A 17068-nucleotide genomic window follows, 5' to 3' on the forward strand; every position below is an offset into this window, starting at 1 on the left:
ATATCACTGAAAAATGCCTTTGAAAATGGAAGCCCTAAGTTTGAGGGTCATTCTGGAAAAGGATGGAAAAGAAACTACTTTCTATTAAATTACTACATGCATTTGAACATATCTTTATGAGGCAGTGTTTTCTAAACAGCAAAAGGGTGTTGATACTACTTTCTTGCAAGTTAGATAGATATAGACAGATGATAAAACAGTAGTTGGCCAGCAACCCTTTGACAGTTTTTAAGGCTAGAGTGTGTACTACAATGTGCCACCTGTTTTTGGAATACAATAAAGAAAATACAGATATTGTCTGATCCCTTAGAGAGCTTACACACAATAAATAATATCTATTGTTCCTTGTATCATCTTTAGTTTACTTGTGTTCTAAAAGCAGTTACCATAAATAAATATACAGAAGGAGAATAAAATCTTGTGCTGAAAATGGCTGGTTAAAAGGGCACCATTTCTTCTCTAATTGTTACCCTTCCAACTTTTAACGTAGATTTGTATACTGTAAGCAGATTTAAATGACAGCAAAATGCTAGTAACAAGGGAAGACTCCCATCTAAAGCCTTACAAGTTTGGAGGAATAAACACAATATGCTGTCTTGACTACTGTTGCCAGGAGTATATTGTTCTCATGTTAAATTTCTTTTAGAATACATTGCCTTGCACCTGGGAATATATTTGCCAAGTAATGTAAGCACTCCAACCCAAAGATTGTGCTGTAGAACAAGAACAGCCCTTATTTCTGGCAGATGCAAATGACTGTAAACAAAATGTCCCTGACGTATTATTAGTTGATGTGAAAATGATTCCTGACATGGAAGACTGAGAATGGGAAAAAGTGTTCAGTATATGTGTAGCAGATTTGGGAAAAAAAAAAAAAAGGAAAAATAAACACCTACAACATAGGTCTCCCACATCACAATGAGAAGAGATAACTGTTTTCTTTTAACTCTCTGTTCTGGACAGGGTTAGGACAGAGTGTGGATGGATGAGCATTGTTAATTACTAGATTTGGTCAATTTTGTATGGACACTTTTTGATATTCAGTAAGTTATAGCATCATGGCTAAGACAATAGACTTTTGAATCCATCAAACTTAGGCTGGAATCCCAGCTCCTTGACTGAGAGGAATCCAATTACCTCTCCAAGCCTCAGTTTCCCCAAACTTATCTGGGCAATAAAAATGCCTTTCTCATTAGCATAATCATGAATCAAAAAACACAAAGAACAATATACATAGATTATTAAACTCCATGCCTGACATATAATGAATGATTCATACTTTAATGTTACTAGAGTCAGGTGTTATCTACATCTATGACAATAACTAGAGATGTTCTTTAACCAGGACATAGAGAAGGAACCAAAATCTGACAACAGTCATTTAACTACGTCTTGTCTGGATTTTCAGTTGCATCCCACTTATTTATTTCCAGCATGTTTTACTATGTGAGGGCCTATCTGCTTTGCTCTTTAGTGGTATGTGAGTTAATAAACAGTATAGTGGGTGTCTAGGTGTCTCAGTCAGTTAAGTGTCTACCTTTGGCTCGGGTCATGATCCCAGGATCCTGGGATCGAGTCCCACATCAGGTTCCCTGCTCAGTGAAGAGCCTGCTTCTCCCTCTCCCTTTGCCTGCCCCTCCACCTGCTTGTGCTCTCTCTCTTAAATAAAATCTTTATAGTAAAATAAACAATATAGTATATCTAGATATATATATTAGGTGTATATGGGTATATGTAGTTTTACATGTGTTAATATGCAGTATCTAAAAATCAATATTAAAATTTAATATTTATACTAAAATCTTATAATGTGAATGTCTTCAAGCTCTTTCTTCCACTGATCTTAATTACAAAGTCCTCGAGCTTTTTTCCCCTCTGTACGCTCTAGTCAGTCAGACTAGTGTTTTTCATTGGTCTTTGTGTGTTTTTTTTTTTTTTTAAAGATTTTATTTATTTATTCGACAGAGATAGAGACAGCCAGCGAGAGAGGGAACACAAGCAGGGGGAGTGGGAGAGGAAGAAGCAGGCTCATAGTGGAAGAGCCTGATGTGGGGCTCGATCCCATAACGCCGGGATCACACCCTGAGCCAAAGGCAGATGCTTAACCGCTGTGCCACCCAGGCGCCCCCATTGGTCTTTGTTTTGCTTCATTTTTAGATTGAGTGGTAATCAAGATCATGTTTTTCATCTCAAGGAACTTATATGCTAGGAGGAATGAGGGGGTACAGACAGCACTCATGTAATTGGTAATTGAATAAAATAAAATCAGGGATTCATAGGTTTAACTGGTAATTTAATAAAATAAAATCAGGGATTCATAGGTTTAAGGGATGTCATGGGTTAGAGGATGAGAGGGAGATGTTTTAGTTTGGTTAGTTGGGCATAACTTTAAGAAAGTAATATTTGAAGTGAGGAGGAATCTGTCTTTCTTGGTTGTTCCTTTGGACTTTGGTCATAGGAACTGTGAGATGGAAAAGAAGTGAGAGTAGGAAAAGACATGTATTGGCTGGGGGTTGGGGAGTGTTTACAGAGCCCAAGAACAAACACAGGAAATTGAAGAGTAGCTTTGCTATGCTAGAATAGCTATGATATTATGAGAAAAGAAGGGAAACAAGAAAAAAGAAAATTATTTCAGACCTGTGCCCTTTCATGGCATTTGAGAACTACAAGTAAAATGCATGAACTACGTTGAAATTATGAGTTTTGGTGTTGTTTTTTTTTTTTCTTTCCACAATAGTGACATTGAGTTAGAGGTATGAGACTTGGAGTTGGTTTACTTGATTTAGATAGTAGTAGAGATATTTCCTACCAGGACAGCTCATTTTTCTCAGCTATAAAGTGGGGGAAATGTAGACATGGAACAGTGTTGTCCTGAGCACTGAGTGATTTAATATTTGTGAACTGCTTTAAAAAGCCTTTGACATGTAATAATTACTAATTGTTACCTGTTATTTTCTTACTAGTGTTAAAATATTTTGTATTGATGAATTCTTTCTATAAAATTAATTACTTTCAGTAGATAATGTTTGTAGGAAAAAGCTCTTTCTTGAGTGGAATTCTCCAAAAAATTGTGCCCCAGTTTCACAAAGCTGTTGTAATACCATGCGATATATTGACCCACCAGTTGTACATAATTTGATTACATAAGAATCAACATTTGGTTTATAAGCACAAGCAACCAATAGCTAGTTATTAAGTTAAAGGGAGAAGAGCTAACGTCATAAATGCAAAGCACATAAGGATATCAAGGTAAAACTAAGGATCTGATGGTCGGTATTTTAAAGGAGATTTTTTCCCTTTTAAATAATATAGATTTAAAAAATTATTTATACTTTATAAATCCAAATTACACTTCCTGTAAGTGCTATGGATTGTATTCCTTATAAATTTTTTTAATACTTAGTGTTTTTTAGGCTCCATAAAGAGAAAAGTGGTAAATTCATCGTCCCTATCCTATATGGGTCATAACTTGCCCAGGAAAGGGGGAAAAAAAAACATAATACATGCATAATTAATGGTGTTACCATGTGATGAATGCATTGTAAAGATATGAATAAGGAGTCCTGAGAACACAGAGATAAAAACAATTAATAAAATTTCTCAGAGGGGAAAACATGTGAGTATGGCCTTGAAAGATGAGCCAGGTGAAATTACCCACTGGAGAAGGAAAGGTGTAATCATTCCAGGTAGAAGGTTGAATATGAGCAAAGGCCTGAAAGGATACAGAATTGGGGGGAAGTATTAATGTGGGGAAATGAAAGGAATGACCAAATCTTTAAAGGTCTGTATGGAGCCAGAGTCATTGAAATGTATTCTCTTTGTTTAGGAGCACCATTTTAAGGAAGGGCAGGTTATGAATGTAATCATCTACAATAACAATCATTCTGGACATTCCTGTCTAGGACAGACCAAGCACCCAGACTTCTCCTGGTCAACAATATAATTTTTTGGGGAGAGGGGAGTGAACTCTCCATGGGTATCTACAATATAGACAGCACTCATTTTCAAACATGGATTCTGAACAACCTGAAAATAGAACAAAGAATACATATGGAAACAGTGATATATCCTTGGTTATTATTAGGGAAGGATAAGATCAGAGGATGCAGCATTAGATCTATTAGCTAGATGACCTTGCTACTATATTAACCCAGAATTTGATATGGGGTTACCCGGTCCCAAAGAAGTCTGGGCCAGGGCCACAGGCCTAATCACTAAGAACATGTTTGCCTAAGTAAGATGGCTTGTAGGACTATTAGACACATGTAGGCTTGAACTCAAGAGGAAGAAATGCAACTCAGAGCTGAGGATTCCTATTCTTCACAAATTTACCTGTATGATTGTCACACCAGATTCTCCAAGATAAAGAGTATGAAGGAATGGAGAGCACTTCAGTAGTATCCCAACACTGGAGTTCCCTATACCTGAAAGAAAATAAGATGCAAGGGACAAAACACTCTCCCCACTCCAGGGAGTCTTTGAACCTAGTTAGTTGCTCCAATCCATGTTGTTATTATTACGCTGCACTGATCTTAACTCTGGGTCACTGATCCTCATTTTTCCTCTCCCTCACTTCCAAACAGCACCTCTGTGATAAAAAGCAAGCCAAAGACATTTGGCTGGAGGAGAGCTGAGTTTTGGAAAGAGAATAGTTAGTTTTTGAGTTGCTGCACTTATGAATTAAGACTCCTGGAATGCTGTTCCAATGCAGGCATCAGGCTAAACATGCTGGGTAAAGAAGAATGCACTGTGGTCTTTCTGCAGAAACTCTTTCTGAGTGAAAGCTGCCAGCGAGCATTAGTGGCATCCAAGAGGGAGAGCAACTATGCAACCCGCTGTGCCTTTCACAGAGGGAGATTTTGATGATTCTATTTAAAAAAAAAAAAAAAAAGACTTTCCAACATCATTGACTATGTATTGTTAAAATTTAAAATCTGGTACTATGTTTCTATGTGGACTTTACCATTTCGATGGGCCAGGAGGGTCAAATTATATCATCAATGATGTCTTCATTACATCACCTGGGGAGTGAATCAAATGAAGAACTACTCTTCTTCCTAAATAATTATACCTCTATGTATATCTCATGCTGCCTTTGCAGAGAAAATGGTGTTCTTTTTTAACTTAGCTGCACAATGAACTTGGTGAAATGTGCACAACAAAGAGGTTCCTATTTTGAGCTGCTTTTTAACTAAGAATATTTTATACTACTGCACCTCCATAGTCTTTAACACACTGACATTATGTAAATTAAATATGTTAATCCCTAACTCTATGCAATCTTCTCCCATTTAAACTTTTTTCCCCTTTTGTTACCAGAGAGGCGAAACAAAAAGAAAAAAAAAAAGAAAAAAAAAAAAAAAGATGTAAGAAAAGACTCCTGCCAAAAATAATAGCTATGTTCAATGTTTTCCCTGGTTTCTTATTGTTTAAAATGTACTTTTCCTGCCAAGGTCCCGTTAAAGTGCATTACCTCCACATGGTAATAGACTAATTAAAATATGAATAAATAAAAAAAATATTTCCTATAAACTTTTTTTCACCTTTTCTGGTGAACTTGGAGTTGGAGTTTTTCTGAACTTGGAGTAATCAAGAAGATGTCTCTTACTTTATTGCTTTTTTGCTAGGAAAACTTCTACTCCTACCCCTTCTTCAATATGAACCTAGGACCGGATGGTTCTTCATGGAGTTAAAAAAAATGTCATTCAGGATTAAGAAGACTACATTAGAGTCTTCTCTGTGCAACCTTGTTCTTAGTATCTTTTAACTTCTCTGTGCCATGGTTTTCTTATTTATAAAATGGGTGTAAATTTACTTCATCTCAAAAGGGAATTGTAAAGATAAGATGGCAGTATAGGTCTATCCCTGGTCTACAGGAATTACATCTAGTTTATTTTTATCCTAATCATTTAGCCCAGGTCTGGAGCATAAAGGACTTGAGAAAATGTGCATTACATAGATACAGTTTTGAGGCTTATGGAGTAAGTTAAACATGGAGGCCTGTGACAGCTGATCTGAAATACGGCTTAGAGGAGCTTGGCCAAACTATCCATGTCCTTGAAGTCCTAGGTAAATAAGGGAGAGCAAACAGTAGCCAAGATGTGAGGCAATAAATTGGATTCATGAAAGATAAGCTCATTGCCTAAATGTTGCTAATTGAATTTCATAACTGTTGGGTATTTAATGAGCACCCAAGAGCACACTATAGGCTACACTTAAAAGTAATGCTTAAAATGTCATTACAAATGGGACAGATTACACACTAACTCAAACTTAATGCATCATTAGGGATGTAGAGATTTTGCATTTATCAGTTATCTATAATATCAGCCACTGTGATAGACCCTCTCTTGGAGCATTTTGTTTAACCCTTGTGACTACCAATGGAGGCTAAGTTATACTGTCTTCATTCAACACCTAAGGAAAATGAAAGAGCGGTATTTAAAAGTCAGTTCATGGGGCGCCTGGGTGGCACAGCGGTTAAGCGTCTGCCTTCGGCTAAGGGCGTGATCCCGGTGTTATGGGATCGAGCCCCACATCAGGCTCCTACGCTATGAGCCTGCTTCTTACTCTCCCACTCCCCCTGCTTGTGTTCCCTCTCTCACTGGCTGTCTCTATCTGTGTTAAATAAATAAATAAAAAAATCTTTAAAATAAATAAATAAATAAAAGTCAGTTCATGTACAATGATTTAATTTATGAGTTGTGCCAGTTTTTATGTGTCTAAATATATCAGAGTGTCATTAGTAGGATGGGCAGATAAAGTCATTGATACAAGTGTTATAATAGGTAGGTGATATAATGAAGACAGAGAAGAGTGAAGTGAGCATTGTTTATCAGGATTTCCCTTGGAGGGAAAGACATAGGTCCACAAGCATATGAGGAATTCATATCATGGGGTTTTATAGCTCAGAATGTCTTCAGCAAGCATCTAGAATCTCCTAAATATGGACTAGGCCAGAAAGATAATCTGTTCTTTGGGCCATCTAGCATATCTAATGCCTTTTAGAAAGACAGCACTGACTGACTTTATTCTACAAAGTCTGACCTTTCTTACATGTAGTGTCATTTAGGAACTGAGTTTAATGTCACAAGATCGCAGCTGCATAATTTCACTAAAAAGAACAACTCCCCTTCCAGCAATAAGTATTCCATATCCATTGATACTGTTTGGTGCTTAGGATCCTTTTCTCATCCAAGAAGGGATCTATGGTGCAATTGTAGGATTAAAACAAATGTTTTTCCCAAGGTTACAGGCTTTACTTATGGATTCCTGGAAGAGAAGGGGGAGGAAATAAAGAATGTCAAATCTGGGGTCAGAAATCAAATTTGGCAGCCTTAATCTCAGGACAGCTCTTGGTACCCAAGAAACAAGACCAATCCTTACACCATGCTCCAAATTGGGTTAGGCCTATTTAATGGTCCATATGCCCAATATTCACTCACACATTCACCCAATATTTGAGTGACTACTCTCTTTAGCCACCCTGCCACATAACTGAGATGTATTAATGAATTAAGTACTTGTGGCTCATGCTCTCAAGAAGCTTGCAATCTGTTAGAAGAGATAAGACAATGCTCAAGTAAAGAAATAATTCACTATATAATTACTCATTTTGGTAATTCTATGGTGAAATCAAAAAAGGAGCAGTGACAGAGTAAGAGGGATCTACTTATTTATAGATAACATTTAAAACTCTAAGCTGGGAAAAAAAAAAAAAAAATAACATTTTTGTGAAGGGAACAGGCAGAGTTTCCAGACAGAGAAACTGTAATGTGTAAAAGCCCTATGGTGGGAATTCTACATATTCAGCAAGAAGAAAATCTCTTCTACATGGAAGTTGTTGAGCTTTTTTGCACCAGCCTATTGCCCTTTGTTCTTCTTGTTCTTTTCCTTCTGGGAGGCTATGTTTTTCATCCCTTTCTATCTATTGCTGATATCTATGTCTTTGTCTCTAGCCAAGAGTTCTCCCATGAGTTTCAGACTTTTCCACTGAGCATCTCAAACTAGGTATCTCACAGGTGCCTCAAAGTGGCCATGACCAGAATTAAACTATTTATTTTCTCCTTCAGTCCTCCACCTTGGCCTGCTCCATTTTCCCTGACTGTACCTTCTTTATCATCCTTATGTCTAAATAGCAACCAAAACCCATCAGTTCATTCTCATTTCCCCCCCTATATATTTCCCACCTCCCTATCCTATTGTTCTTTTTTCCCTTAGTCTTCTCTTCCTATCAGCTGTTTCCTCTCTACTTAAGCTTTTCTCATCTTATTCCTCATCTATTATGCTGGCTTTTTATCTGGCGTTCCTTTTAACATCCTCAGAATGATTTTTATAAACCCTAGATCTATCATCTCATACCCATGCTTAAAACTCTAGTGATTTCTCATTGCCACAAAAGAAACTGTGTGTTCTCCTTGAAATAGAAAACCCGTATCTATCTGAAACCAGAATATTTTTCTTGACTGCCCTGCTAATATTCCTCTATTCTTCAATTTATCATTACATTATTATGTTCATTATTTTATACTAAATATCTTCTAGCCATTCAAATAAAGAAGAATGTGCTAACACTCTCTGCCTTTGCACATGATGTGTGGTCAGCATAGAATATAACCTACTTCTCTGTGTGCCAGACATATTTCAGGTCTCTCTTGTCATATGTTGCATTCAGCACTTAGTGGCTACATCTACCATAACAGTTGTCACAGTGGACTCTAATTATGTCTGTTTTCCTTTCTTGGCCATGACTCTTTTGAGTTCAGCCATGACCCCTTCATTATTATATTATTATATCTTCTAATCACCTGAACACATAGCAGGACACTCAGTACAGAGTAAATTCTTCAGTGAATGGGTGCATGAGTTGTCAGTGGACGAAAGTATTTGACAGGAACCACTTGCTTTCATGATTCTGAAGACTTTAAAATGAATGACACATTTGTCTTCACAACAGAGGAATTACAACCTCAAGGTAAACATCAGGTCATCATTAGAACTAGTTGAATTGAGAAGAATGTATCTGAAATCAACAAGCAGAATGCTTTATGCTCAAAGGGCTATTTTGTGGGGGATTTTTTTCCCCAGTCATTTTGATGAGAACAGGGATTGACATTCCCTACCTATTTGAAAAACAGGCGTTGGAGTATCAGACTTCATCGATTATTCAGTAAACTGTCATAGCAACACGGTCACTACCAGAGAGTTCTGGAGGGATACAGAAGCAGAGGAATCTCTGGTCTCTGACTGACTTAATCTTATCATTTAGGCAAAATCATCAGAAGTGCATTATATGTTGAACACACACACACAATTTGCAGCCATCTTTAATCTACCATACTCTGACTTCTATGAAAAGAAAAGCATGTTCTAATTTGTCCCTGTTGGAGGCATACTAATTCCAAGCTGGGTTGGTGACAGGGAGTGAGGGGATTGGGCAAAATGAAAAGAAAGAGAAATTCATATACTAGACCCTCAAGAGCAGTGATTCTCACCCAGGGGTGATTTTGCTCCCCAGGGTATATTTGGTAAAGTCAAGAACACTTGCATGTATCACCAGGTGAGTGCTACTGTCATCTAGTGGGTAGAGGCCAGAGTTCCTGATAAACACACATATTTATATTCATACAATGTACAGGTTGTCCCCCTCAACAAAGAATAATCCAGGCCCAAATGTCAATAGTGCCAAAGTTTAGAAATCCTGCCCTACTGTCAGTGGTATTAATTGATTCTGTGATCTTAAGGCAGTCACTTATAATCTTAGGACCTCATTTAACTCATCTGTGAAAGCAAGAGTTTGGACTAGAAGGTTACTGAATTTTCTTTGTTGTTTGGTCTTATATAAGTCCAGATCCTATTATGGGATAGAAACATGAAGACAATATAAAATAGAGAGCAAAAATTAGAATGAGTAAGGAGATACCAGGGCAGCTCAGTTGGTTAAGTGTCTGACTTTGATTTCAGCTCAGGTCATGATCTCAGCATCATGAAATTAAGTCCCTACTCATGCTCCCTCCCTCCCTCTCTGTCTTTCTCTCTCTCAAAATAAAATAAAATAAAATAAAATAAAATAAAATAAAATAAAAAATAAAATAAAAGTACTCACTCACAGAAAGATAACATCAGAAGACTTTTATACCTAGAAAGGAAGGGAGACTCGGATGATTTGTTGTTTCCAAACTGTCCCTCTCTGGAAACTCAGAGATCCACAAAGGCAGTTATGGCTCTAGGGACTATTTTATAGTTTTCAAAGATTTATTTTTTAAAATATCATTTTAAGTATCATTAAGGGGCAAAACTGAGAAATCACATTTTTCTTCTCTTGTCTTAAATTATATCAATAATTACACAGAGTTTTTCATGCTGAGTAAAAACTTTAGTTGACTATAATATATATGTATATATATGTGCATATATAGGTATATATATGTGTATATATTTATAATGTATATATGCATAATATCACAAACAAAGCATTAAAGCATTAATAAACTTGTTCTGGGCCTACTAACAGGAGTTCAGAATACAGCATTGAATAAGATATAGATAGTCCTGGCTCTCAGATTGAGGGATACAAATAAACAATTACACTTAAAAGGTACATTGGGTGATAAATACATACATAGACAATAAAGAGCAAATGAAAAGATTGGGACACAGAGGGTACTATATGATACATGGTACTATGTGATACATGCATGATGTTTCTAACCAAGTCTTGACTTTAGACAGGAAGATATATCCAAGTTAAAAATGAAAATACAGTACAAGCTAAATAGGCAAAAGTGAACAGAGTATTTTCCAAGCAGAGCTAATAGAAGTACTGAAAGATTAAAAAGAAAAAAAAAAAGGAAGAAGAAAAGGAAAATAAGAGGAACAATATCTTCATAAAAACATTGATGTTAGCTAACTGACACGTGTAAATACAGATGAAGGCTAAAGAGTAAATGCAAGAGGTCCTTGGTGATGCACTCAGACAACACTGACATTGCCTTATTACAGAATAGTAAATCCTAGCATGAGATTTATGCTGCAGTCTGGAGGACCTACTCTAAAAACACTGACTTTCTGGCTCCTCTCCTGATATTTTGATTCAGTAGTATAGGACAGGTCCAGAAAATCTCTTTTTAGCTTCTTTGTTTATAGACCCACATTTGTGAAGGAGGAAAATCCAACCCACTCATTGAAGAGTTTAATTCAAGGACACTGAATGAAATATATTTGTTTAGTATCTCTCAAACAGAATTGCAGAATTAGTGCTAGGATACAGGTGTCCCTCCTTGTAGACTGCTCTACTTTTGACAAGAGTGACCTGAGAACCATTGTGGTACTAGGTATGGGGTGTCCAATACCAAGTTCATCAACAGAAAGTAGAATTTTCAGCTGACTATGAAATGAACTGTCAACCTGACAGTACATCTCTCACTCCACAGTATCGCAATCATCATCCTACCCAACCCTCTGTTCAACATTTAACCCCAGATGCTTGATGGCCCCTCCAGGGCAGGGGTCATTTTAGACTCTATATCATCCAGGGCTTAGTCAAAATGTCAGTTTTTAAAAATATATATATTCCTTCAAGAAAAATGTTTATAATAATTTCTTCTGAATCCTATCTTGTATGTGTGTGTGTGTGTGTGTGTGTGTGTGTGTGTGAGAGAGAGCGAGAGAGAATGTGTTTGTGTATATACATACACACATGTATACATAAACATATGTGCATATACATAAGAAATTTTTATCTCTCTATGGTACAGGGTTAGAGTAGTCTAATAAGCTAGTCAGAGAGAGGCAGGAATTAGAATAGGGCCATTTACATGTAGACTTAAAGAGTTCAGTCACAAATCTCACTGGAAGTACAATGTGGATCACAAGGGAAAAGGGAGAATGTTAAGAATGAAGTGAAACCAGCACAGTCATAAACTATATCCAATAAAGCATGCTGCTTGGGATTCCACTCTGGCCAATGTGAATATCCAAAAGAATCTCACATGTTGAATGCCCCTCCCCCCACAAAAGAGATTCCAAGCAGTGCTGATGGAGGGTTATATTATAATCCAGAGTTGACTGTGTGATGTTAGGCCAAAGATCCTTACATAACCTAGGCCTGTGACAAATGGTCCATTTCCAGGAAATGGAGAGGCCAGGGAAAGCTGGGCATGCTTTCAGAACCTTTGCTAGAACCCTAAGTTTCATCAAGAAACTATATCCTACAGAGCACTGTGGAGTTTTTCCATAAATAGAATCAAAGTGTCTCAACAAATTTTAGAACAATTTTTTTTTAGTTGTGGCAAGTTAAACACGTGGGTTGATAGGTAACTCCCGGGTGCACTAGATGACAGGCTTAAAGGTACCGTGGTAAACTCCAGAGTAAGTCTGACTGAGGAGAGACTTGAAGGTAGGAGAGTTGTATGTGTACAGAGTTCAAATTTGACCTAAACAAAAAGACTATTTTAACGTCTCATTTTCTATGATTGTGTTACACCGTGGGGGTACTAGAATAGGGCTTATTAGTTTCAATTGAAGAGACATATGAAAACATCTGAGATTATAGCAGGCTGTGTTACTTAGGAACACAAAATGTGTTTAGCTCACTAGTGTTCTTAGAACATGTTAAGCATTTTATAATATTCTTAACGAATGCCTTAATCAATAATTAATTGTATTATTGGATAATATTCTTATGCATAATTGAGTGTATATTTGTTTCTGACCCAGTATGAAGGAATTAGGGATTTTTTTTTTCTTTGTATCACCTTCTCATGGTTTTAATTCCATGAGATGTTATGATTTGATCCAATTATAAATTGCCTCTATTCTACACTGAGTACAAGCAAGGCTGGTACATGTTTTTGGCTGTGATTCTCCATTTTCTGTGTCCATTTAAGCATATTCATCCAGTACCAACTTCTCAATCTTCAAGTCTTAGGTGACATCCTCTATCTAGGATTCAAGGTCATTTTTCCTTCTAGGTTCCTCCAGTCCCGCTTCGTATTTCCCAATGTTCTTCACTCTTTCTTGTATTCAATGTATTTGGGACAAAGTTTACATCCAGAGATCCCAGGTTCCTTTTAATCCATTAGATCCTATCCTAAATGTCCCAAACCAATAGGACAGAACTTTTCAGTTTAGCACTGAATGGTGGTGCCTTTAAGTGAGCTAGAAGTTTGGACTGAAATTATTCCCATGGATTAATTACTAAAAATAGAGAGATAAAACTGATAAGGTCACTCAATCCTGTCCCCATCTAAAACACTTTAAAGACTACCCATTACCTTTGGTATATTCTCTTTTTATATGGCCCACAGTGTCCTATAAAGTCTTATCCTTCTCTAGCTCCCCAACTCAGTTTATCTTTTGTCAGCTCTCTCTCTGTATATAGAATATATGAATATTGAATAATACATAAAATTATATTGAATATACAAATATGAATATATTCAATATGTATTCCATTCAATATCTGTGTTTATGTATATGTTGTATATACAATATGTATATATTATTGTATATTCAATATATACACATGTACACATGTGTACATGTATATATACACAATTGTGAATATACAATAACATACATTATATGTATGTACATTACGTATGTGTATATACATGCATATATGTGTATAAACGTACATACATACATGTAATTTATGTTATATAATTTCCTTAGATCTTGGAAACACTGGCCCTCTCTTATTTCCTTGAACTCAGCACAATTCTTGACCTGCAGAACCCCTACACCAACCTCTCCGCTAATTAACTTCCTTCATTCCCAGAGCAGAACTGAAGCAGGAATTCCTTAGGTAGGCCATTCCAGGTCAAATTCACTCAACACAAATTCACTAAGGGTCCACTATGTGCCAGCCACTGTCCTAGCCTTATGGCAGGAAATGAATTGTCCTAATATATAGTTTCATCATTCCTTGTAACTCTCCTAATATCACTTATCACTGGTATAATGTAACTTCTATTAATGTAATACTTTAATACTTATTACCTTACTTGTTATTACTCTCCCTAGAGCCAGGAAGTATGGCTGCTTTTGCTCACTTTTTGAATCAAAGCTCACAGCAATTTGGTACCCAATATTTGTAGAATAAGACAATAAATAAAATTATGACTCCATATCATAAGAGTAAAAGAATAAAAAGGATCTTTGATTTGGACAAGTAAGAAGTATTGTCTCTCCTGATTCATGAGTGAAAAGTTTACCTATTTACCCCTGGTTTAAGCTGAAATGGAAAGTTAAGTCAAAGCACAAAAGTAGGTGTACAGAACACATATCTAGGTACATTCATCACATCTTAGACATGTGCAGAGCCCAGCCAACTTTGATCAGTGACATCCATCAGCCTAAACCTAACATACACTTTGGGCATAAAGAAATCCAAATTTGTTTTCTGCATTGATCAAACTCACCAGCAGATATTCTTCTCTGTATTCAGCCAAATCTTCTGGAAAAACCAAACAGTTCATAATTCTTAAAGACATCATAAGGGAAGACTGGATTGTCTTTGCCTTTCCAAAGCTGCAACTACCTCACAATTATCTTGCAATTTCTTTTCTCTTTTGTAGAAGTGGCAGCATTTATATGTTTTATTTATTTGTTTTTCATTTTATGAATGGAAAGAAGACAGGATGGTTGCTGACACATGGTAGACAGCCAATAATTAGTTGGAAAGGGAGAAGAGTGAGGCATAAGATCGGATCTGGAGTGGAGTTCTCATCTCTGCTGTCAGCACAGCTTTAAGGATTTCTCTCAACTTATTTCTTTACCTGACTTACCCAAACTTAACATATCAATCGCTTTTACAGCTCTAAGTTTGATAATTTTATATAAGCCCTTGGTATTTTTATTTTGAAAACTTTTCAAAAATTTGCCCTCCTGAGAATCAGCATTAAAGGAAAATAGAGGTCTTCTGTGAGTTTGATTTTACACAAGCCATAAACATTTTTTTAGTGTTTAAATTATCCTATTGTTCCACTTTTTCATGGGGTACATTTATTCTAAAGAACTTAGTACGTGTATGTATGTTAACGGTTTTCCTTTGCAAAACAGACAGCAAGGAAGTTAGGAAATTTTGAAATAAAAAAGTCACTTACAGTATCATTAAGTTTATTTCATTTCCCATTCTCATTACTATCACTGTCAAAATAATAGGTTCAATTTGTGTTATGTTCTCATTACAACCTTGAATGAGGCATCAGAATTTTAATGCCTCATATTTTCAAAGAATTAGAAAGCATGCTGTATTACATTGACCTTTTCAATATTCCATATAAATGGATTATCAGAAACCACCTTTGAGAAGATGTGTTTGTACGTCTCCTGCCCTCCCTGCACAGCAACTTCTTCTCCCCCTGAACTGGAGAGGGGAGCAGAAGAAATTGTCCAATCAGGCAGATACAAGTCCTGAGAAGGTTACTATATATATATATATATATATATATATATATATATATATATATATATATATATATATATATATATACATACATACACACACACACACACATTTACACATGCATCTATACATGTGTGTGTATATATATATATATATACACATGCATACACACACACACACACACACATATATATATATATAATATTGAGTATATATACACTTTTTATAATTTAAATATATTGGCATCTTTAACAGTTATATCCTTAAGTTTAGAACCCATTCAAAAGATAATGTTCCACATTGTCAAATTAGGGGAAATTGCTTCTTATTTCCATTTTTAAAATACAGACTGAGGCTGGGATTAAGTTTTAGTAGATTAATTATAATAATTTAGAGAAATAATTCCATTTGAATCTACTAAAATGAGTATCATAAAGGAAAAAAAAAACTATATTATATAAAATTTACTCAGAACTTATTAAGTGCCAGTCAGCCTAAACAATGTACTTTTATTAAAATATCCTATTCTCATTACAACCCAAGGTGTCATTAATATCTGTAGTATATAGATGAGGAAATGAGGCACAGAGAGATTTATCCACTGTTAAGGCCACATAGTTAAAATTATAGTGCCAGAAATAAATTAACTTTAAAAAGAAAAAAAAAAAATCCTACATATACTATGACATCACCATTAAAATTACAGGCTTCTTTCATTTACTTGAAAAACTGCATTTCAAGTTATAATTTTATCATATTGACAACAATTTTGTTATAATTTTATCATGCTATAATTTTAACATACTACTATGATACAACTTTGTCATACTATAATCTTCAATAAGAGAGATGAAGAGAAATTGAAAACCTTTAAAACCTCATGATCAGGGGGTAAATAATAAAATCCATGAGTGAGTAAATCAGCAGTGTTTGCCATAGGATCCTCTGTCCTACTGCAATCGAACTCAGAGCCCAGGATCATTGTTATTGCTATTATTTTACCAATTAGACCACATGTAACATTTTAGATAAACGATACCTAAAATCATAGTAAAACAACGCAATAAAAATCTTAACACCATTTTTTTTTAGTAAGACTAAATATTTGTAATCATCCAATTAGATGTAATTTATAACTTACTGAACTTGTAAAACTTCCTGACTCTTGATTACACATTAAAAAACAGAAGTGGGATGGCTTTTGGCGGGGACAGTTTATACATGTTAAATTGTTTCAAGGGCTTTAGTTCCATATTTAATTAAGAATGTTAACATATCTTATTGGTAAAAATCACTCAAATCAAAATTGCACATTTTAAACAATTGATTCAGTACTTCCTGATTGTAGGTTCCCTAATTAAAACTTTAAACTAAATTGAACTTTCTTCTCTACCTAATACACACATACATACTCTACAGACACCTAAAACAGATTTCCAAATTTATATAGAATTTAAAGACTATAATTTCCTGTATCTTCTTTGTGGATTTTGAGGGCTTAATTGCTATGTTATGGCTGCACTTATCAGAAAGCATTGAAAAGTGTTAATTACTTTGTACTTTCGTTAGTTATGAATGCATGCAAAATTTAACTTTTTCCCTAGAAGCAAATAAAGTTCACATTTATTATGTTACATAAAAGTTACAGAATGATTTAAA

Source organism: Ursus americanus, chromosome 21, assembly GCF_024610735.1.
Source record: "Ursus americanus isolate L20-20 chromosome 21, mUrsAme1.1.p, whole genome shotgun sequence".
Lineage (NCBI taxonomy): Eukaryota > Metazoa > Chordata > Mammalia > Carnivora > Ursidae > Ursus > Ursus americanus.